The following is a 24,522-nucleotide window of genomic DNA, read 5'->3' on the forward strand; positions in this document are numbered from 1 at the left end:
TTCCACCCAAGCTCCAAAACAACTATTCAGAAATATCTTCAGAGTGAAAAAATAAATAATCATTTTCAGGATGTCTTCAGTAATAATTCAAAGAAATCTGCACTCCTACCTTTTGCAAATTACACTGATTTTCTTCTTGAACTTCCTATAAACATCCTGTGGTGCTATAAGGAACTAATCAGTAGATAGTTTGGTCTTTTAGGAAAACCAAGATAACTCTGAATGCATAAAAAACTAAATGAGAAAAAAGGGAGACCCATTTGAAATGGTAAACAATTACTATAGTTTATGTGATTTTTTAAATCTTTTATATTTCTCTAAGGACACAAGGCTAATAGGTTGGTAACCATTTCTCCAGGACCCTATACAACACTATGTTGCAATAAGCTGATAGAAAAGTAGATTCCCCAAAAAATGTGGGACAGGATTAACTATTGAGTGAAGAAAGGGGATGAATTTCTGGTGGATTCTTTAACAGAGGGTGAAGGAACAGGGGCGAGGAACTAAAGGGAGCCCTTTGGACCCTTACAGTTCTAAAGCCCTTGCAGTCAATGCCTGTCCTTAGGTTATCCAAACAGTTTGCAGTCCCAGGACTGGCCACACATAGACACGTTACGTTCTATAGACCTGTTATGGCTACATCATAGGCCTTCAAACTATTACCTGGACTTATTCCAAACCATATCAGAAACCTGGAAAGCTACCATTTTTATTGACTTTTGGTGAAAACGAACTTCAGCAATAGAACTGAGGCAATTTTAATCTTTGTATGCAAGTTGATGGCTTAGATCAGCATTAGGCAACCTTTGTAGGTTGTGGGTACATTTGGAGAATTGAAAAACTGTCCTGAGAACTAACACAAAATGGCTGCCATGGGAGGCATGGGAAAGGAAAGGAACCTGTTGAAAAGGCCAAAAAAAGGGGGGGGGGTCTGAACACCAACACACTAACTCCTTTGAAACCAGAGTTTTCAGCTTCAGGAGAAATCTGTCACAGCAATCCCAGCACACAATTTTCCCAGTAAGAAAATGTGTTAATTTTCTTAAGTACAATGATTAGAACGCCTAGGTAAGCACCGTGTTGCCCACTTCACCTTATTTTGTGTGTGTGTGGGTGTGTGTGTGCACACACACACATAGAGAGAGAGAGAGAGAGAGAGAGAGAGAGAGAGAGAGAGAGAGAGAGAGTTTATTCAATTAACATGTTTGAAGGACATTCATGTCTCCCTGAATTTAGTGAAAGAGTTTGCACATGCTTAATAATCTACCATTAAAATCAATGGGAATTAAGAGTGCTTGACTTTGGCTAGATCATATCCTGGTCTCCTTATGATGACTGAACTGTGCATGAGATCTATGAATGATAAGTATAATGGAAGGCTGCAACTTGGCAAATCACACATGCCCAGTGACAAGAATTTCAACCCAAAATATTTCCCAAATAATTATCTCTGGCCTTAAGTCTTGCCTCAGGCCATCAACTGTCATTAATTTCCAGAAGTCACTCTGGGCTTCAATCGTTGTTAATTAAACATTGAAATTAGTTTCAGAAAAAGAAGAGCAAATGAAGGTCAATGCAAAATATGTGAGGCTTTTGCCAAGAATAAAGCAACATTTCTAACAAAAAAGAAACCTTATTCTGAACTACACAGAGGGTCTCCTGTAGGGCACTTTTAATTCATTCCCAGATTTTATGAAGTTAAGAAGATCCTGCCATTTTTCTTAGGTTGGCTTTGAATCCAAACTTTGGTAAGCTGGACAGCAACAGCCAGAGGCACACTGACACCAAGTGGAGGTGTCATAAGTACTGTAAGTGGTGGAACAGGCACATTGCATGTATGTATAAGGTCCCACATTCAGTTCTTGGGTAAAAGGATAAAACGTCTGGTATTGTATAAGACTTGAAATCCTGCTGCCAGTCCAAGTAGGCAATCCTGGATCTGATAGAATAGTATGACCTGGAATTAGACTGCTTTCTGTCTTCCTAAAATTCCTTCAGAACACAGAAACTCTAATTCACTGACAGACTCCTCCACCCACATTCCATAAATGCACCTAAACACTTTCCAGTGGAGGAGATGGAAACAAATTGGCTGCAGAACTACTTATTCCATTACAGGAAATGGGAAAGTCTATTGATATGCACTCTAATCCATAGTTGGTTCTCAGTCACAAACCATGCATTTGAAGGTAGCTTGCAACATCAGCACACCAAATCGCTTTTTGTTGTTCGCTTGAAAATTTGAGGGCTCTTACTGGGTAGCAGGCCAGGATCACATGCCATGGCAATGCTCCTGACATCACTGGGGCACCGTGATGCCTTGCCATGCTGAGCAGGAAGGTCCAAAGCAGTGGTCTATTTGCATCCACTCGAGCATGAGTAAGTCTCTCTGGGTCCCTGACTACACAATGCACAGTGAAGGCAAATAAATGCCACTTCAGACCTTCCTGCTCAACACGGGACGGTTGGGGCTGAGATAGTGGGGCTGCTACAGAGCTGCCCCTATCGTTAGTGAAGCAGTTACTTCAGGCAGCAGATTCTGGAAGAGAGCAGCAAGGGTTGGAGGGGAGACATGTGTGCCATGTTAGCCTGCTGCCTGCAGGTGCAGTTGAGGATGAGGTCTCTTCACCAGACAGATTCATCTGCCAGCCCAGTTGGCTTTCACACATGGAATGGGAACAGGTGGCATCCTGTTATTTGCTTCAGGCAGCAAAATGTCTCTGGCCAGACCTAGGCTGGGACACATGGGAAGAGAGAGACGGATGTGAATGACCCATCCTCCTACCCAGTTTTAGCCTTCATGCATTCATGTGAATACCTGAACAAGCCTAAAAAAGCAACTTTAGCTATATCCATACTGCAGACTTGAATTGGTCTTATTGTCATTAACTTATTCCATGAAATCCTGGAAACTTGAATAATATTTATTTATTTATTTATTTATTTGGGGAACTTCTATGCCGCCCCATTCGCCGAAGCCTCGGGGCGGCTCACAAACATAAATAAATAACATCTTACAAACAATATAATTTAACAGTATAAATTAAGTTGCCCTGGCCAAAGAATAAAATAAATAAACAATATTAACAATTAAAATAACGTTTGAATAAAAAGGTCTTCACCTGGCGCCGAAAAACAAATAACGGCAGCGCCCGGCGGACCTCTCTGGGGACCAGGCAGACCTCTCTGGGGAATATATAATAATTATATAATTCATGCTGTAAAGCTTATACTGATGGGTGAGTTCCCCTCCCTAATTGAATTGTAACTGAGTCACCAATTATGAATATCATCAGAAAACACTTGGGAAAGAAATGGGGTTTTGACAAAGCTCCAAATTGCCTCATCTTGGTTCCCACAGGCCACTGAAGAACTTTAATGCAGAGGACAGAGAAAGACATTTGGCTAGGCAAGGGAGTGATGCACCCTTCCTGTTGCTTTTTAAACTGCCAGGCTGCTTCCTTGCAGTTCTTGGCACTGGAAGGATCTGGGTGCTCCCCCCCACCTCCCGTCCTTAACTGACTGCTTTGTTTAGCAAATTTTAAAGTTAGGTTATTGGTTTGTTGTTCTTAAGACAAGGTGTTTTTTTTTTCCAAAACAATAAATACAGTTGGCAGGTTTTGTTTTCTCAGCAACTGGACTTGCGATTTACTCTTGTAAAGGTCACATTTACATGATGCACACCTACCCTTGGACATACTCAAGGAGCTGTGGTATTGCTTAGCAAATGACATGCCCATTTTAAAAAGTTCAAGTTAATTTCAGCAATGAAATGAGCCAACCAGCTGCCAACACAGCAGCTGCCTAGAATGAGCAAGGCAGACCACACAGGCACCAAATAGGCATCTGAAGTCATCCTGCTCTTGGCTTAAATTGCAAACAGACCACCATTATCAGGGCCTTGAAATACACTTGCATATTGTGAAACAGATACTACTGAATTTCAGAAGCATCTCTGCTTCTTTGAGGGGAGACATGGAATCTCTAATCATTATCACAGTCTCCCAGAATATTCTTTGAAAGCTTTTACAACAGTCAGATTGGATGGAAACTATATTTGTCATGTAAATCAGGCCACAGAATGTTCAGATGCTCCATGTGATTCCAGAAACAGCAAGGAGGTGACCGCCTGTCTGAAACATTTGCAATCTTTTTAATTTGCAAGAAAGGGCAATGAAAATGCTTGGGAGTTGGACTAATTCCCTGATAAGGTTACAAAGTTTGGAATTTTCTAGTTGAGGAAAAAAGCATTATAAGAGCCCAGTACATGGCAGAAGTTTATAAAATTATGTATGATGTGGAGAAAATGGATAGATACAGCGGTACCTTGGTTCACGAACTTAAACCATTCCACGACTCTGGTTGTGACTCAAATTGGTTGTGACCCAAGTCAAATTTCCCCATAAGGTTCAATGTAAATAAGGTTAATCCGTTCTGTAACTATTTTTTTTAAATCAGAAAAGTTTGAAACAAAGTAACAAAGAACAACAAAGTACAGTACAGTACAGTGGAAAACACTAACCTAGGTGAGGGGGAGGTTATTGTTTTGAGGGAGAGTCCCCCTCCATAAGGACACTGGGGAGATCTCTTTCAGGGGTTTCCTCTCTTCTTAATCTCTTAGTTGCAGGGTCAATTTTGGTGAAAAATCTGTCTATAGGCACTTGTTTTTTCCTGCGCTGCATAACCCTCCGGAAATGAGAGATCCGTTATTGTTCAACAGATTCAACACTCTGTTCATTACAGTTATGTTGGGGAGGTGTTTCTCAAAGAAATCCTGGCACTCATTCCATTTTTTCATAATGGATTGTATCACATCACTGCTAACCTCCTCCCTGTCTTCCTCTTCCTCAGTGGAATCCTCCTCAGCAAGTGCCTTCTGCTGCTCACTCTGGAGTTCAGCAAGTTCTGTCATCAGTTCCTCTATGTCTTCCCGTCTTCCTTGCATGAACGCAACTGCGATCGTGGCCATCTTCCCACTCAGGGCACGGGGGGGAGATGGCCACAATCGTGCTGGTTGGGGGGGGGGGAAGATTGCTGAGATTGCACCCTTCTTTCCTGCAGGAGCGCGCCCGTGATCACGTACTTCTTCCCTGCACAAACACAACTGCGATTGTGGCCATCTCCCCACTTTGGGGGGTGAGGAGATGGCCATGATTTTGGTTGCCACCCAATGTGGAGTTCGCGACCCAAGTCAAAATTTTCATGAAATTTTTGTTCATGATCCAATTTGGTTGTGAACCAAGGCGTTCATGAGCCGAGGCACCACTGTATGAGTTTTGTTCCCTCCCTATCATACAATACTATGACCTAGGGACAGCAAGTTAAGTTGAATGGTAGGAAATCCAAGGCAGACAGAAGGAAGTCCTTCTTTACATAGATGGCCACCAACTTGAATGGCTTCAAAGGGAGATTGGCAAATCCCTGGAGAGGTGGCTATCAATGTCTACTAGACCTGATGGCTAGTAGACACTTCCAGTATCAGACAGCATGCCTATGTACACCAGTTGCAGAGGAACCTGGATGCGAGGGTTTTGTTACTCTCTTATCCTGCTTGGGGGCTTCCCATGGGCAGTTGACTGGCCATTATAAGATGGTCATAAGATGCTGAATTAGACAGGTCTTTAGCTTTGATCCAGTAGGGCTTTTGCAGAAAGTTCAATGTTTGAAACATGAGAGTTTAATTGAAATAAGACCTAAATACAATATAATTTATGATAAATAACCCAAAATAATAACAATGCCTTGAATGTGTAAGCATTCATTAAAATTCTAAATATTAGTAATGATGCTTATGTTTTAGTGTTAATGAAGAGTTGTGATAGGCTGTTGCAGTAAAGAAAATGAAGACTCCTGCGATTTGCACAAGCTTTCATGGACCAAAGCCACTTTGGCAGGTTCATGCATATATGGATTATGGCTCTGACTCACTGAAGTTTAAGTTACAGAAAACTTGCTGCCCTTTAAGCTGATGCAAAGCAATCTTACGGGTGTTGAGGATGTCCTGTGATGTTGGAGCCCTCTAAGAGCCCTGTGCTTTGCTGTAGACACCCAACGGGGCAGGAGGAACAAGGGGATCTTTACCTTTCCATCAACCTTTCTGATGATATGCCAGTAGAAGAGCTTTTGAACACATCTAGTGGAATCATGGGGATGGGAACTGGGAGGTTTCAGTACTCTGTGACTCCTCAGTGCCTCCCCCTGCACACCTCCTTGCTCTTCATTTGCTCTGTCACCAGAGGCTGGAGCTTCATCCTCAGGTAATGGAATCTGCCATGACGCTTTCCCTGGTGGTTGTGAGAGGCCAGAGAGATGGAAGGGAATATCTATAACCTCACAGAAGTCTGCAGTATGCTATGATTTTCTGAGATGTTTTTCCAGGGAAATCAGACTGCTCACTCAATTGTGTCAGTGAGGATTGAATATCAACGTCCATAAGAATTCCATAGCAAATCTGCAATAATGAATACATCATTAAAAGTGATACCAGTATAACTTTATGATAAGGAGCCAGCTATTATTAATTCATTTAGTCTTAACTAAAATAGAATTAATAATGGTATTGTGGTTATAAAGTGTACTTTCACAGGAAGTGAATAATAATTTTGAGTTAACTGATATACAATACCATTACATTTCAGGAACACTTAATAATGAATAAGAGACAAATTATCATTTCCCTTGAAGTCTGCTGTACATGAATTAAATCTGATCAATATCTTGTTATTCATGGATATGTATGGTCAGTACACAGGGCTAAATCACTTATATTATAAAGCTATCGGGGGGGTGAACTGCATCCTTAAGATAAGGATTATTTACTCTCTGACATGCCAAAGGGCATAGTCAAAGCCTAATCTGGGAAGGCCAGCAATGAGTCAGTACTGAATAGCCAGACTGTACAAAGCAGAAAGAAAAGGGCAGGCAAAGAGGGAAAGCTGTTCAGGCAGCAGAGGTGCCTGATGGCATATTGCTCAGATGGAGACCTGCACAGTTTGCCTTCTGAGATGTAAGACAATCTGATGCCCCTTTCCCATTCCTTATGCAGAAGCTAGCTGAACTGGCAGGTGAACATTTCTTCAGCAATGGGGATGGGGGGGGGGGTCAGGTTAGTGTAGCATTTCTGAACTTCAAAGAAAGGAGGAAATATTTCACCAAAAAAGGGGCGAAAACAGTATAGTCCATTCTACCATAGCGCAGAAGTATGAGTTGCTTTTTATCTTTAAACCAGACCTTGACAGGATAGTCCTTCTAACAATGGATGCCTTCAAATAGAGGAGGGGCTGCTATAAAAGAGGATACATGGACACAAGAGGGGAATTCACTTGAATCTCGTCATGTACTAATACTGTAATCACATGTGAGGCCTCAACACAAGCCTGCCATGTATCTCCACCCCTACAGTTGGTGTTCCTGACTCAGCCTTTCACTAATGTTCAGGCCTCTCAACTGAGATATGCTGCACTTTCATCTTTTCTCACTCCCCCAGGGCCTTCTTCTGTTGTGTTATGGAGCATGAGGGCACACAGGCTTTTACGTGGCTCCAGTCCAGAATCTGAGTATTTTATACCTATTAACTAACTATATGACAGGAGTGGGAGAGCCGGAGAATGGAGACTTTCCCATTTCCTTGGCATCTTCCTGAAACATCCCTGTGTAGTGAAGGGAGGAAAGCCTATTAGCACGTATCCTCCAACCATAAGCACCCTCCAGCATACGAAACACACAGCTTAAACTTCTCTAACAGGTTTTATGTCAGCTGTGACTGAATAGTTTCAGATGCTTCAGCTGGACCAGAATACCGCAGCCAGGCTGTTGAGCAGGGCTAGTTACACGGCAAGTCTCCCTTGTTCCAGTGACTTTACTGGCTATCCATCAGTTTTCCAGCACAATTCAAGGAGATCAAAGTTACAATCTTGTTGAAGGTGCACCAAGGGGTTTCCAACATAAACATTTTGAAATGGGCCATTTTGAATTTAACCAGGCTTTCCCCAGATCTTGGCCTTTTGCTGTAATGTTAATTACCTCACTGAAGAAAACCAGAGTGTCCTCTTCATAATTTACTGAAATGTACTGTTGTTTCACAAACAAATGACTGCATCATTCTAAAGATACATAACAATCTGGGAAAGGCAAAGCATATAACTGCTATGACTTTAAGGAAAAGGGCAGTGCTACTGGTAAGTATTAGGCAATGCAGAAACATGTTGCTTTGGTGACCCACAATTCATCACATAAATGTGTTACTTGTAGGTGTGCATGATTCTTCCACCACGTTTAACAGTGAGTTGATTTATTATCCCACAGGGGATACCTCTTTGCTAGGGTCTATCTGTACCATGGTATTGGAACATAGAGCTCCATTGAGGGTTTTCACCAGTGTTGACTCCAAGTTTCTGAGGTCCCATGGGCCAGATACCATCAATGCCCCTGTTCTTCAGTGACCCTACCTTCTTGTTACCGTTGTCACCAGCTGCTGCTGCTCCTCTTCCTCCTCCTCCTCGCTATCATATTTTTGCATGACAAACATAAAGCAAGCAAGCAAGCAGGCATCTACTGCTCTTCCCTCTTAACACCTCTGTTTTCTGGGCCAAAGTAAGAAGTAGGCGGGTTGCAATGGTGAAGAGGAGAAGCAATTCCAGGGGGGTCTTGCCAGTGGATTCCTGCAGGGGTGTGAGCCCTTGGTAGGTACTTGACCATCCCTGCCCTTGAGACTGATCCTGGCTTGCACAGTTAATACTACACTGAAGACACCAGGCTAACTGGAAGCCCTGCTAGGTGGGTGAGCTTAATTGTGATGGTCAACTCAGACTACACAGTGGGACAGAGATACCAGTGTTGAAGCAAATGCTGTAGGATAGTGAATCCAAGTGTCTACCAAAAAGCATTTGTAATTATTTATGGGCCTGGACTGTGATTACAAGTGGTTCTTCCAACATTTCAAAGCTCTCTAATTTTGCTTGTTGATTTAAATGGAAACATCTTAAGGACAAAAAGACATCTTCAGCCATAATCAGTGAACATTTTTAATTGTGGACTGATGGCTTGGAGAATTTATTAGGACAGAAACATCAGCTGCTCTCTGTTCTACTGGGCTTCTGATGGCAGATATTCTTCATATGGAACTTTCCATGCAAAATTTACTATATCAGAGACCAAGAGATTCAATGATAATTTATGCCTGTAGGGCCTGGTTCTTCAAAAGCTATGAACTTACAGACTTTGAGGGATCAAGTGACACTGCTACTCATATCTGACACAATATAATAGCACCATACATGTGCTCACACCAATACTTATATTGCCAGGCAAACGGTGTTAATGAAGCAATGCAACATGGTATTAATATTTTCTTTCACCTGTCAGCTTTCAAAATTGGTGTAGCATGGTGGCCAAGAGACAGCATAAAGCCTCTGCTTTAAAACTTACTTTGCAAAGAATTTACTTGCTAGTCAGAACAAGCCATTCTTTTTCAGTCTTGCCCCACCACAATCTGCAATATGGGGAGGAGGAGGAAGAGAGAAGAGAGAGCACTTGAACATTTGAAAATGCAATATAATTGCAACACTTTATTATCTCTTTTATCAGCCAATGAACCTGGGTAAAACTCAGGACACAAAATGTATGATTGTCCATCCATATTTCTAAGAAAGCATTGCCTGTCTACATCTTAGATATCCACCCATCCACTCCAAAAGCAAATACATGCTTATTATTCAGTTCCAACTGTATGCCTTTCTTCATAACCACTGGTGCACCAGGAAACCTTTCCCCCTGCACATTTTCAGAATCAGCATTAAAAGGGTTTTCAGCATTCTACTGTATTGCTCATCTGGCCCAGCCTTCCACAAACTTTGAATCTCAAAAGACATCCCTGCATTTAGCACAGGGAGGACCATGGCCCAGTGGCAAAGCACCAGCACTGCATGCACAAGGCTCCAGGTTCAATCCCTGGTATCTCCAGGTAGGGCTAGAGAGCTTCTTGCCTGAAACTCTGAGGAGCCATTGGTGCCAGTCTGTTCTGACAATAGAAAGCCAGGTAGACTGATGGTTGGACTCAATGTAAACCAGCTTCCTGTCTTTCTATTGCAGCATTTGTAGCCAGATTCCCCAAGAGGTCAATAAATATTTCTGCTTAGAAAAGAATAATAGAACAATCATTACTGTCCACACAACCAGAAAAATTAATTAAAACAACAGCAAAAAAAAAAAAAAAATGAATCCCATGCTTAAAGCAATTTCCAACATTTGTTAATTTTATCTGGACACAAGGCATGGCAGATATATTCATCAGAAAGGCCATCTAATTAAAGCTACTCCAGGTGCTTTTTCCATAAGTCTATCCCTTGTACAAATGTCAAAAATTATGATGTCTGCCAAAGAGATTATTTGAAAAACCTGTGAGGTGTGAAGAGAAAGAAAAGAAAATGTGAGCATCACACTCTGTTCTCTCGGCATAAAAAATGAGGTGATAGCAACAATTCTTTCCCTTAGTAAATGAGAACTGAAAGACGTTGACAAGATGTATGCATTTCAGATGTCAGAGTCAAAAGAACAGATGTTACACAGAAACTGAACTTGGAAGAACAGCCATTAAAAGCCTTAAATCTGATTTAGAAGGGCAGCCAGTGAGCAATACAAAGACTCTCCCCTTGTGTGGCATTTCCTGCTATAATGCCAATCAATAAATTGATTATGATGTGGTACTGAGCTGGAGCTTCTAATCAAAATCTATGTTATGCCAGCAATTTAAGATGGCATTTGGTTGTCTTCCATAAACTGTCTGAAACCAACATTTTGCTGATGGTTCACTTAAAAGCTCAAAGGTTTTTAACAAGCACCATGATGTTTGAAAAGCACAGGGGACTTCCCACTGTGCCAAAAAAGGCCTGTAGCAGTTGAGTTTGTGGCAGGAGTAAGAGCAAAGTTTCTGTATAGCAGCCAGATCATGCAAGAAGAATACCCATGTGCAAAAAAGCCAGCCAACGGGGAAATCAGATAGACCTCAAGAGCACATTCCTGCCATAGCTATCCTCAAATCAAGGCCCAGGACTGCATTCCCAGCTGCTTTGCTGTTCTTGCCAGGAAGTGCCCTTCTGGATAATTAGTGTGACAGCTTATTCTCTTTCACTTACCCCTGCAAACATTCATAATCATGACTTTCTGGTTCGGAAAACTATGCCGAGAAAAGCAGAAGTCCTGCAAATAGTGCGGCAATTATGCACTGGCACAGCTCTTCATGTTAGCCATACATTATTCAAGCAGTCTCCCCACTGTCTATAAAAGGTTTCAGTCATGCAAACATTAAGCAGAAATAATATCGTAGGACTGAGGCTACACAATTACTGAGGGTGAACAGAAAACTGAAAACAAAATGCGAAGCAACCTTGAGAGAAAAGGGGAAAATAGGCAGAATTTAACAAATTGGAAAAACAAATGAAAGCGCCTTACAATGCATTATTCATCAGAAGCATTCACACAGATTTATTGGACTTCCTGGGAGTCCAGTAAATCCAGTGAGCACTGCTGCTGCTGCTGCTGCCTGGGCCCATTGAACTGATCACAGCTGCTGAAAAAGCAATGCATCATAGCTGGACCCTGGAAGAGCTAAGGCATTTAAGCCCCAAGAACGGATGGCAATAACGTTTGAATTTGGGGTTTCTGTTTGCATTCCCTGAGAGCCATGGTCTTTTGAAGAAACTGGCTCATTTGCACTTTTGGGTATCTGTTTCAGAGATGCAATGGATGGCTCTGTTTTCCACAGATCATTGCCCATTGTAAATATGATTTCCACCCTGAGATTCAACATTAGCATACAGCTACCACATGATAGTTTAAGTGGATTCCGGGGGATGGTGGAGAACAGGAAGGCCTGGAGGAATGTTGTCCATGTGGTCGTGATGGGTCGGACATGACTTTGCAACTAACAACAACAACCACATGATAAAACAAAAAAGAAAATGGGAAGAACTGCTTTCCAAGAAACGGCTTCTGTAACACAGGAAATTGGGACAGTAGACTCTGTTGCTTTAAGTATTCAGTCCCCAAAAGTGATAGAGAAGACAGCAAGACCAGTGTTTTGCAGCAAGGAATCGTGATTATTGATTTTCCCTTACAAGATGCCCAACCAACCATCAGCTGCAAGATCAAAGTCCAAACTTCCCTCTGTCACCATTGCTATGGCCATTTAAAGACCATCCACAGCCAATAGCTGAAGAAGAGGTCAAATCCAGCTTTTTACTTTCCTCCACAATTCATTTTCCATATGTTGTTATGTATGTTTGTTATACTTAGCTTTGCACTGACCTGTTCAGTTTTGGGCACTGGAGAGTTTGTTATCTGATCCAGTACAAATGTGGTATATACATATAACAAACACATGGAGCTTTTCAGCGTTTGCAGTGTGAGTATCTACTGAACCTGTTCAACAAGAAATCCTATACTTCTTAGAAATCACTTATTGGGATCATTTCTGTACAACCAGCAGGCTTTCCCTGGCTTCTCACAGTCCTTCTGCTTATTTCCTTCCAGTGCGATTCTGTACATGTCACAGGAATGCAGAAAGCTGCCCTTGATTCACTTGACTCAATATTGTTGACACCACCTGGCAGCATTTGTCCAGAATCTCAGGCAGGAGGACATCCAACTCTAGGAGAGACTAAGTGTCAGACCTGGCACCTCCTGTATGCAAAGTAGTGATTTACCACTGAATTCCAACCCCTCCAACCTGCTCAAAAGTAAGTACCCAGCTCATTGAATTTGGTGGAACAATCCTATACCCACTTGAAGGAGACAATCCCATTAAACTCAGTAAGAGTTACTTCTGGGTAGATATATGCAGTATTGCACTATTCATGTGCTTACCACAATTCACAGTTTTATGCAGATCTAAAAGAAATGGAAGCTGCAGCCATATTTTGCTGTGGCAGATTATATAAAATATAGAGAGCGAATAACAGAACAGATCAAGCAAAAAAAAAAAACTTTGATTCAAATATTTCCAATGCATATGGTAGCCCATGTCAATTTGTAAGCTAATAAGCTAATATAGCACCGTTTATTTAATTCCCTGGGAACACAGCATGTAGTCTCTTATCTTCTTCACTCCAAATTTGATTGCCAATTAGAAAAGAGAAGAGATAATAACATTCGAGCCATAGGGTATGAAAAGAAAAAGGGAAAAAATAGAAAAAGACTTGAACATTGTTAACACTGACAACCACAGCTGCAAAATAAGTAGTTAGCATCAGTTCCAGAGAACTCCTCAGTCTGAAGCAATTCCTAATTCAACGAAAAGTTAATATTTTATATGTTTTAAGAAGAATGAACAAATAATGCAAAAACTAAGACTGTTTTTAAATTTAATAAATGACTGTAAGATTTAATTGTGTATGTTACAACTAATTTCATAGTATGAAAATATCTTGAATAGCCTAGTGTCTTATGATCTTTGTTTTGGAGTTCATCCAGCTAAGACTGTCTTTTCTTCTTTTACATTTTAATTATAAACTGTATCTCCTAAAAGTTATCATTAACAAGCAGGTACCAATTAGAGCCAGAGAGAAATGCCAACAAACAGTATGAAAAAGACTCAGCAAGGCCCAGAGTGGGGGAAAAAAACCCTCTCACTTCTTCAAATCATTTTTATTCTGCCTCCTGTGGGTTTCAGTAATTACTGTTGGTAAACCCGCATTTCCAATGTGTCTTTTGTGTGTTTTAGACTACCACTTTAAAAACTAAGCCCCAAGTGTATACATTTTAAAAGTAGGCACTAGAAGTATTGCAGTTATGAATAGTACTGTGCTGACCCCTGCCACCTATTTTCAGGATTTTTTTTTCTCTCCCTGTGAAAAAAAGCATTGTGTTTTCTGTCTCCTTAGGAGGGAAGAAAAGAATCTTGAATAATTTCTCCCTTGGAAAGAGAGACAGAATTTCCACATGCCTTTTTTTAGATTAGGATGTGGCTGATGGATTTTCTTTCTTTTCTTTTTCACTTTGAAAACACCCTGCACACTTGCAGTGGCATGAAACTCTTCACAAAGGGGTTTCTCCAACCCAGTAGCACTTCTTGAACTCTCATGAGATCCCAGGATGCCATCCGTCCTCATAGGCATTCAGGAAGAGTGCCCACGTTGCAGGAGCTTCTCTGCAGAGAGTCCTGGGCTGCCAGAACCAAGAACGAATGGGACTTTTAGAGCCTTGCAAAAGCTCTGAACTTGTGTGCTCCAGGACAGATCTCTTTGCAGAGGGTTGCAACCCAGGATGAGTTTCTGAATGCTGCTCTGCAGAAGCCTGTCTGTAAGGAGAACTCTGTTGCTGCCAGCAAGAACAAAGTTTTTGTAAAGCTCTAAAAGCCCCTTTGTTCCTGCTTTGCAGAGAGGCTTCTGCAGCCTGAAAACCCTTCCCAGATGCCTGCTAGAGATGGCAACATCCATGGTCTTATGGGAGCTGTTTAGCTGGAGAAGCCTCTGTACAAAGAATCCCAAAGCTGCTGCTATTAGTGCAAGATGTTTTTAAAAATGAGCTCTATGTAAAAAAGTAAGCAAAAATCCTGTTCTCCACCCCAAGGAGAAAGTTATCTGAAATTCTCAACTAACAAGACTCTTTTGCTGGTTTTACTTTGTTCCTACCTACTCCTCTTATGGACTGCCCAAAGTGGAATAGCCTAAATCAGTGATGGCAAACCTTTTAGAGACCAAGTGTCCAAAGTGCGACCCAAACCCCACGTATTTATAGCAAAGTGCCAACACGACAATAAAACCTGAAAACTGAGGTTTTAGTTTAGAAAAAACAACTCACAGCCACTCTAAACAAATCTCTCTCTCTCTCTCTCTCTCTCTCTCTCTCTCTCTCTCTCTCTCTCTCTCTCTCTCTCCTTGGCAGCGCACTGACCGGCCATGTGAAAGCTCGGACAAGTTGCAGCTAATGAGTCATGGCTCGTGACATCATCGCCTAGCACCACTATTCCTTTCCGATCATGCGCATGGCCCCTATGTGCGCTGTTATCCAATGCTCGGCTGCTGGGGCGATGCTGGGGTGACTTGGCTTGCGTGCCAACAGAGAGGGCTCTGTGTGCCTGCTGTGGTACGCATGCCATAGGTTCACCACCGCTGCCCTAACCCTACCCTCATGCGCTCCCCTAACCCTAACAGATGGCTAAAGTTCCATAGAAAAGAGGGCGATTTTGAAAAAACTTTCCTTGACCAGCTGTTTCTGCGCTGCTCATCATTTCTGCCCATTCTAAAAACATCCTAACCATCAAAAGCATGCCAGGACACCTCGTTTTTCTGACCCTAACCCAGTTAGGGTGAACCTTTTAGAGACCGAGTGCCCAAACTGCAACCCAAAAGCTGCTTATTTATCGCATGGTGCCAGCACAACAATAAAACCTGAAAACTGAGGTTTTAGTTTAGAAAAAACAACTCACAGCCAGCCCAAGCAAATATATTTATATCCTTGCAGCTCACTGACTGACTATGTAAAAGCTCAGATGAGTCGCAGCTAATGAGTCACAGCTCGTGACATCATCGCCTGGCGCCGCGACTCCTTTCTGAGCATGTGCATGGCCCCTATGTGCGCTGTTATCAGATGCTCAGCTGCTGGGGCGATGCTGGGTCACTTGGCTTATGTGCCGACAGAGAGGGCTCTTCGTGCCCACTGTGGCACGTGTGCCATAGGTTCACCACCATTGGCCCAAATATTCAGCAGGGCATCACTTAAGAATACAAATTGTATGTGTAATTATCCTTTCAGAATGCAACACTGTAGTCCATTTGCACAGATGACATCCAGGGATATGTAATGCATCACAGTGGAGCAGAAAAATGCTCACTGGTCCAGCTCCTGACCGCCATATGCTCAGAATCTCTTTGTAAAGATGCATACGAGCCATACATTCACAGCCTCTCTCCACACCATTGGTAACTTGGAATTCCTAGTCTTGTGGATAGACTCTGGGTATGTATAGCTTTGCATACAGACCCTGTTCATGCAATGCACACAGGGAGATTAGCAGCAGTAACAGAAGGTAAGATCCTGATACATCTCAGCACTGTCATTTCCAGCTGGCCCAAGTGTGTGTTCAATCTTTTAAGAGTTCAGTCGTTAAATATGGCATAGCTCTTTGTCTGTCGCCCTGCATTGCAACATACAGAAATGTTGTGGTGGTGGGTGGTGGTGATGGTTGCTATATTTGTATGCTTCCTATTCCCAATGATTGGGACTCAAGGAGACTCATTAAGGCACATAGTGCTGAATTTCCTGATCTCTCTCTCTATCTCTCTGTCAGAATTTGAAGGAAGATTCACCAGTTCCCAGCACATGGAAAGATAACCCAAGAATCTTCAGACCAGAGAAAAGGGAAGAGAGAGCCATCCTCCTCTTCACTCCATGCAACCGCCACTCATTCTCTTTTTTTCTTGCTAGGTTCCTCTGTCTCCTCCAGGCTGTCCTGTCCTTGCTCAATTTTCACTCTTCTGATCCCCAACCACAAATCTGTTTGTTCCTTCTTTCAACCCTTCCCTCCTTTTCTTCCTAATCTTTCTTGTCCCCCTTTCCTTTACCACTTCCCAACCCTCCAACTCTCCCTCCTCATACCACCTAGCTGACATCCTCAACAACTGTGCAGTACTTTTGTTTATTCTCATTTTAACTATGGAGATAATGATGATGGATGGATGGGAAAATGCATGACATTTGGGAGCAGGATTGAGGTGAAAATTTAGAAATTAATTAGGGGAAACCTTCAGATTTTTCCTTGGCTTCCTTTTGAGTTGCCACCTTTTTTCCAATCTTTGAAACTTTATTTTGGTTGCCAAAATTAGCTGTGTGTGCATGTGAGAGAGAGAATGTTGGAAAAGGGAACTACTCTTTGGGTAAGAACTGAGATAGAGGGGAAAGGAAGAGGAGACCTAGATAAGAAATCAATTGGCTGGCTTCAACTTCTATGAGATTTGCATAATTCTTAGTATGTTGTTCTAATACTTGCATATATGGATATAAATTAGCATATGCAAATTTTGTACAAATTTGCATCCCATGGTCCAAAACCCTGGATCTTTTCACTGCCTAGCAATGCCTCTGGCCATGAATACATGGAAGTGTAAGTGACTTTGCTGGTTCTTATAGCAGATCTAAAAAGGTAAAGGTTTCCCCATGACATTAAAGTCCAGCCTTGTCTGACTCTGGGGGACAGTGTTCATCTCCGTTTTCTAGTCGAGGGAGCCAGCGTTTATCCGCAGACAGTTTCCCTGGTCATATGGCCAGCATGACTAAACACCAAGGTGCACAGAACACTGTTAACTTCCCACTGAAGTGGTACCTTTTTATCTACTTGCATTTGCATGCTTTCGAACTGCAAGGTTGACAGGAGCTGGGATGGAGCAACGGGAACTCACCCGTTGTGCACATTTGAACTGGTGACCTTTCAATCAACCAGCCCAGCAGTTCAGCAGTTTAACCCACTGTGCCACCTGCATCCATGCCACTGAAATAAATTAGATTTGGGCTTAAAAAATTAACAACAGCAACAACAAAACTTTCAGTCTTGTGCCAAGAGTTCTCCATGTTCCCACAAGCTCCAACATGCTGGGAAATTATACGGATCTAGCAATATGCATATGATATGGTATTCTTTGCTGTGGCTTGACCCAACTCTGTAATTACCCCAGAGCTGAAGTTGTCAGCAGTACAATGGTGCATTTGTTTCCCAACTTTGACTGTTCCTTGGAATAGACACATGTGTAACTGAAGCCACCATTCCATGTGAAATGGTACCCAATTGGAATGACAGAGTTAGAAGGGACCTTGATAGTCATCTAGTCCAACCCTTTGCCCCAGATAAAACATTTTAAAGCATTTTTCTTTTTAGACAATTTTGTTCAAAAGAGAACCAGATGAAGATGAAGTTTGCACACAGAGCAAAACATTACACATGGAGGTAGCATGATGTTGTACCCACCAGAGTTCAAGTGAAGGAGCCACCTTAATTGTTGCTCCTGTTCTTTCATTGGCCATGTCCCTCAAAAAGCACTATCTGATTGGTTCAGCAATCTGCTCCTCAAAACATAAAGGAGATAAGTAGACAATTTTGTTCAAAAGAGAACCAGATGAAGATGAAGTTTGCACACAGAGCAAAACATTACACATGGAGGTAGCATGATGTTGTACCCACCAGAGTTCAAGTGAAGGAGCCACCTTAATTGTTGCTCCTGTTCTTTCATTGGCCATGTCCCTCAAAAAGCACTATCTGATTGGTTCAGCAATCTGCTCCTCAAAACATAAAGGAGATAAGACTTCTTTCTAAATGGAATTCCGTGGGGGAGGGGGGGAATGGCATGTCAGAATGCTTTCTTTAGAACTGCCTCCAGGTTAAAAAAAAAAAAAAAAGGAGGAGGAGGAGAGAGAGGAGAGTCTGCCTGGCTGGCAAGACAGCAGTCAGGGGAGGGAGGGTTCAAGGATGGCCTCTGGACCCTTAGTAGCTGCTCAAATTTGCCAGTCTCTGATGCCAAGCTTGATTTCTCCCCAACTATTTTTGGGTTTAAATTGATTAATAAAATATGATAACATGCCATTTCAGTTATAATTTTAGCCCTTTTCATACAGTTGATATCTTATTCTAGCTCTACTTCTCTTCTAGGCAGGGCTTTTTTTTCTCATAGAACATACCAGAAGGGAGTTCCAGCACCTTTTTTTGACGGATTTTTCCGAGTGATTGTGAATCGGCCTGTTGGGCGTAGCAGGTCGGTGGCAAAAATCATTAAAATAGTGCCTGTGGGCTGCTTGTGTGTCGGCGCTGATTGTGAGGGCGCTGTTCGGCTTGGGACGCTGCTTGGCTTGGGATCGGTCGTGTGGTCGTGCGCTGAGTGCTTACTACCAGTGGCGACCATTATGTTTATGTGTGTGTAGAGTGACTGGCTACGTGCAAAAGGTAAATAAGTTCTTTATTTCAAAAAAAGTTGATGAATTGAATATCTTTTTTAGTGTAAAAGTGTGACCCCAAGATGTTTGTTCCGGCACCTTTTTTTTTTTTTTACAAAAAAAGCACTGCTTCTAGGTATCCATCAAAGGTCTTTGTAAATCCATTCCTCTTGTTACAGGAAAAGCTTGTGCAGGGATGGATGGACCCGACTAGGATGGAGCCAACGAGGGATGTCTTAGGAATCTCTTTGAGGGTAGCAGTCCATCAGATTCTCTGGGTTCAGTTCCCTGGATGCCAAGCCACTTTGCAGCAGCCTAGAGTCTGAGGCCCAGGAAATAACCAGGGTGGAAGAAGGCTGGCCACGTGGTGCTCACCCAAAAGAGGTCCCACATGATCACTGACAGCATCCCCTCTTCTATGTCACATGTAGTACGTGCTTGGGCTGCTGCATCTGGCATAGAAGAAGGTTACCCGTTGCACAACCTTTGCTCCGTGAGCATTTGCGGACTTTCTCTCAGCTCAATTCACTTTGCAAGACTGAGCCAAGCATGAAGGGAAATCTGTGAATGCTGGAGGGACAGATTGTGTGGCGTTCCGTCCCAACGCTAGTCCCAGCATCATGCTGGGCTGATCCTAGCTCAGCAAAATATTTCCAGGCTAGACCCAAAGCCCATGTATTGCCCAGAGTTTAAACATTCATGTTCCAGTTAAAGTAGTCCTTACAGCTTTTGGCAGCTTCCAAGTTCTAGAATAGTAGGACTAGGCCAATTGCAGTAGAATCATTATATAACATGGTAGCATGTTATTTGCTTAGATGAACAAAGGGGGAAAGCTGACTGCCTCTAGAACATATGTTAATGTTTGTCATTAGCACTTGCAGACCTAACAAAGCCATCAAGTGTATTTACTTGACCACACATTTCAATTCCCAGAGGATTTCCTACAGCAACACCTGTAGCCTATTATACTTCAACAAAGTAAACTTTGTTTTTAATTAATATACGTGATTGATGTGTTAGAATCTCATTTCCAGGGAAATGAATATGATAATTTGATGCTAGCTCATTTTTATTCCTCATTTTAATTAAAGTATTCTTTTGTAAGTATAGGGCTATCTAATTAGAAATTAATTACACTGATTGTTTTTGGTTCCGATTTTCACCAACAAAAGCAAGGTCAATCAGAATTCTAATAAACATTGCCATCATGGTCTTGCATTTTTGAGAAGGGGGGAGGGACAGACTGTGGGAGCACCTTTAGCACAACTACTTAGCTAGAGAAAAAGAAACAGACAGGAAGGAAGGAAGGAAGGAAGGAAGGAAGGAAGGAAGGAAGGAAGGAAGGAATTGAAAAGGGGGAAATAGAAGGATATAGATGAGCAGAAGGAAAAAGAAAGGGACAGAGAGTGGATGGGATCATCCTGCTTCTATTTTGAACAAGAGGCAAAGTACAGTCCTCCATTTCAGTCTTCAATTTCATATGCTCTCTCTGATGGATTGTCCTGTACAAGTCCAGTTTAAAAATAAGGAACCATAAGGGGCTACAGCATGAACTGTAAAGTTGTCCATTAACAATTAGTGCTTGGGCAACTGGCACAATGATGAGATACATTGTATTTATATTCAAAACATACCTATAATTTCTAAATTTGCACCTACATATATATTTCCATATGCAAAGATAATGCAAATTAGTGTCCTCTTTTTCATGATCCAATTCCTCTCAGATACAGTAGCTGCGGTGGAGTTTTCCATGGTGACTGGTACAAGGCAGGGGGGAATTCCCCACTCAAAACCCCTCCCCCCACAGATGGTCCATGGTGATAAAGAGGAAATCTACACTATCCTATTGATCTTCTGTTGATCCTACCGATAGAATTGCACTCTTGAGAATTTATGATTCCACAAATATGCCTAAGGAGGTGGAATGAGATGGTCTTTGAGAACTCTGGCGGTACCACAGAGTATTTCTGTTTGCTTAAATGATAGTTTATACATTAAACATCAAACTATTAATGAAAAATGTTTGCTCTCGCTGCGTGCTTACGTTATAATTATTGTTTTGACTGCTCTTTTTTTAAAAGATTTTAAGATGAGGATACAATTTCCCTGGAATCCAGGGCACAGCAGTCTGTAAGCCTCTTTCTGTTTTGATAGCAATTTCCTTTGACAATATGTTTTCCACTGTCAGCAACCACAAAGAAAATACCAAGAGCATTATTGCTGCTACAGAAGATGAACAGGTATGTCCTGGAATCTTCCCTGTATTTTGCTATTAAAAATTAATTTCCTTAGCTGTTCCAAAGTTACTTTCTAGAAGGAAAAAAAACCTCTTCTGCTTTCCTAATCTCTCTCCATCACACTTCTGCAAAAATTAAACCTGATTATTATATCAATGTGGCCATATCCATATTATATAGGAAAGGAATGTTTAGTATATCAAGTCTCAATCACTCACACTTGCTCTATTGATCAGTTTACTGACAGGTAATTTGCCACGGCTTCCTGTTTGGAGTATATGGGGCTTTAGTATAACATCCATCATTTAATAACTCATATCTCCCCTTAATGTTTGACAAAGTTATTATGGCAGTTAAGTGTTGCGTGCAATCTGTCCCTGTTCCCCATTATATGCCAGATTTAGCAAGTGTAGAATTGAGCTGATGTACAAATCACCCCATAATCCCTGATCACTAATGGATTTGGCAGTGCTGGATTTATTATTATGTTCTTGTAAACATAATCCATTTTGTACTGCACTGGAGAAGCACATCAGTAAATTTTAACTACTCTTCAGCAAAACAAAAACAAAACAAACCCTGAAAATTGCTAATGGTGACTGCATGGAGATGTTAATTACTCTTTTTATTTTTAAATTTTCTGAATAGCAAAGAAAGCAGAAGAATCTCAAGGGGGACAGAAAAATGCAATGTGCAAATTCAGCCACATTATTAACTCCTTTGTGTCAAGTGAGGGTAATAAAACCTAAGGACCTGTATAGTATTACTAGGAGAACTAGTAACATATCCTACTTGGAATGCTTCCTGTTATCAAATACTAACCATTATCAGTTGCTACAATAAAGTACAATCTATCAAGTGCTACCCAAAATTATTTTGATGGACTAGATTGTGGAGAGCAACTGCCCATATAATGCAGTCAGTATGTTTCTGGGCAGACATCTATTAACCTAAAGGGACCCCAGTTGATAGATATTACACTAGCCCCCACCCCAGTGCACTACAAGGTTATCTTCAAGTGAAGCACTTCACTTTTCCCTATAGTGAAAAATTGCAGATAGTGCTTCGGGGCATTAGAATCATGGGATCATAGAACAGTAGAGCTGGAAGGAGCCATGAAGGCCATTGAGTCCAACTCCCTGCTGTTGCAGGACACCACATTATACCGTCCCACTCAGATTGCTGTCCAGTTTCTTTTTGAATGTCTCCGGTGTGGGAGAGCCCAGCACCTCTCTAGGCCGCTGGTTCCACGGTCATATTGCTCTCACAGTGAGGAAACTTTTCCTGATGTCCAGCCTGAATCTGGGTTGTCTCAACTTAAATTGATTATTCTGTGTCCTTCACTCTGGCATCAGCGAGAAGAGATCTTGACCTTCCTCTTTGTGACAGCCTTTGAGGTACTTATAGAGGGATATCATGTCCCCCTCAGTCTTCTCTTCTCAAGGTTGAACATGCCCAGTTCTCTCAGTCTCTGAGTTTGAATCAAAACTTTCCCCACTTAGGTCTGTGACAGGGCACCTGTGACTGGGCAAAGTCCAGGTTTTTATCCCTATCAACTGTCCCATGTAGCAGCCATTCATACCAATAAAGAACAAACTAGCCTCATCTACTCTCAGTTCAGTTTATTGGCCATGCAAGAATGCAAAGGAGTAACTGTGTTCAGTGGAATGCCAATCCAGTTCTTATTTATATAGGGATTTATCCATTAATTTAGTGTAGAATGAATGAAATGAATGGGATGTAAATCAGACTTATATTGGATGCAAGTCATAGATAATCAAAAATAAATGAAAAACATCGAGAAACTTAAATCTTAAATCCCACAGTTAGAATGTTTTCTGGACTTAGTTATTTTTATCCCATCCACACTGGGCTCTGGGAGTAGGTAACACTGAAATGAACAACAATAAAACAACCATATTAGTTATTGCACACTATCAATAAATGCATCAATGGGGGTTAAGAGAATCACAGTGGCTGTCACCACCCCCCAAGATATACACTATCATTTATCATGATGAATACAATCCTCATGTGCTTAAGATTCTTTTCATATGACCAAGAAAAAGAAAATGCATGGCTTCCAATCACATAGTCCTTTATCTATACAGCTGTAGGCATGGATGCTAGTCATAACTTCAAAATGAACCTATTCCTACTGCCCTGATTCTGCTCTCCCACCAATACCAGGTCAATTAACTGAATATGTAGTGGAAGCTTATTCTTCAGCACTATCAAGAAAAAGCACAACTAGTCATTACTGAGCCATCCCAGGGTTGATGTGCTAATAAAGCTGCACTCCAACACTTAGGATGAGTCAATGAGATGCAATTCTAAAGACATAAACTCCCACAGCTAGATGGCAAAAACCAAACAGGTCTATCTGAATTGTGTATAATTACTTTTGTGCTGTTTCATAAATTTGTTTTACATTGCATCCTCTTCTCAATGTATCAATGTATTATCTTATTTCCTTATTATCTTTTAATTATATTATTATTATATATGTAATATGTAATAATACATATTATTATATATGTAATATATTATTTATGTAAGCTGTCCTGAGGCTTTCACGACAAGACAGCTTTTATTATTTATTATTAGGACAGCTTTAAATTATTATTATTAACTGTTTATTATTTGGTTGCTTAGTATTGATTTTATTGTTGTTATTGGTTTTATTGTATTGGTTGCTCTCACTGTATCACACTGTGGCACTGACTGTATGTAAGCCATTCAAAGAGCCTATGGCTAATCGGGTGGCATAGAAATTAACTAATTTTGTGGCTTTGCTGTTCATGCTTAGCACTTTACAGTACAGTCACCTCTCAGCTGATCTTAAAGATTGCTAGAGAAAGGCCCCACCATTTATGCATCAACTCTCAACTTGGTGCCCTCTGGGCCCTCACATTCCTGGGAAATGGACTACACTTCCCCTAATTTTCCAAATGGCTATAAGGGACCTGTAGTCCAACATATCAAGAGTGCACCAGGATGGTGACAGCTAGTATATAATATAAGCCCTATATCAACCTTTTCAAAGTAGAAAAAATCATCATTTATAAAAGGCCAATAGCATTCCTAAAAGGACATTCCTAAAGCTTACTATGTATGCAAAGCACCACAATCACGCCATGTCTCTGAGAGTTGTTTGAACAACTGGGAAGGACTTAGGTATAGGAACTTAAAGGCAGAGATAGACACACATTTCCAGTGACATGGAACTGGTTAAACAAATATTCTCTGACTTGTATTAAATGTTTGAAAATTCAGTGAATGTGTGTTAGAGTGCCTGTCTATCTTTACTTTCAGCTTCCTAATATATAGCAAGAAGATTGATGGTAAGGTGTATTTTTACATTCAG

Source organism: Varanus komodoensis, unplaced genomic scaffold, assembly GCF_004798865.1.
Source record: "Varanus komodoensis strain SLA01 unplaced genomic scaffold, ASM479886v1 scaffold21, whole genome shotgun sequence".
Taxonomy (NCBI): Eukaryota; Metazoa; Chordata; class Lepidosauria; order Squamata; family Varanidae; genus Varanus; species Varanus komodoensis.